Genomic DNA, 1080 nt, shown 5'->3' on the forward strand with positions numbered 1-1080 from the left:
TCCAGCGCAGCAGCATGCAGGTGAGCCAGATGAGCTTGATGAGAGGAGTAATGAGGAGAAGAGCATAGCAGGCAGACAGGCCAGAAACATGACAAGGTCATCATTTAGGACCATCTACTGTATAGAAACAAACATGGAGAATCAGCTTCTAGCTTCATCAGATCAAGAATCCAGAGAGACCCCAACTAGTTTATAAATTATTATTCTTACTAAATATGGGGAACCATACTTTTATTTTTCTCTTACTTTTATTTGTTTGTATCTTCTCTAACTCATGTAAAGCACTTTGAATTGCCTTGTTGCTAAAAATGTGCTATATAAATAAATACATTACTTTACCTTACCTAGAGACCCAAATGGAAAAACAAAAAATGTGCAAAGTGTGAATTTTGTGTAACCCAGTGTTAAAAACACAAGCAAAAATTAATAAATATTGAATTCATATCTTATTCTACGCAAGATTAAAAAGTATTAAAAGATTGATTTCATGTCTTATTTATTCTACAATAAGATTTAAAGAATAATAAAGTTAAAAATAAGTTCATAAATATATGTAAAAAGTGCTAAAAATCTTTAAAACTGTACAATGCACCTTTAGTGTTCGCTTTTAGTGATGGTTTGAAGAACCAATAGCTGGCGCATCGGAATTTACATCAGCCAATAAGGTTGCTTGTCCCGCCCATTTCACTACGACGCTCAGATTTCGCTCGGATTGCGTCAGACATGCTTGAGAACTCAAAACTATCGGTGGTTCCTGCTGATAACCCGGAAGATCCTGTAAAATTAGAGGAAGAATCTTGGAAATCGGCAAGAAAAACAATGCTAAACCAGCTCTGCAAAATATATAATTCAAAATAATAAATTCGTTTTATTAGATAATCCCAGAAAGCTTCAGATGTTGTGAGTGGCTGAAGCCCTGAAATCCCCGTGTAGCATCGTGAGTGATTTCAGGTGCTCGGTGAGTTCAGAGCGCCGTTTTAACCACTAAACTATGACGTCATCTGAGAGGCTGACGTTCCTGTTATTGATCATCTAACGGCACCTTTAGGAGGCAAACCTGGATTAACTGGTGACGCTTCC

This window comes from Poecilia reticulata, linkage group LG5 (genome assembly GCF_000633615.1).
Source record: "Poecilia reticulata strain Guanapo linkage group LG5, Guppy_female_1.0+MT, whole genome shotgun sequence".
NCBI lineage: Eukaryota > Metazoa > Chordata > Actinopteri > Cyprinodontiformes > Poeciliidae > Poecilia > Poecilia reticulata.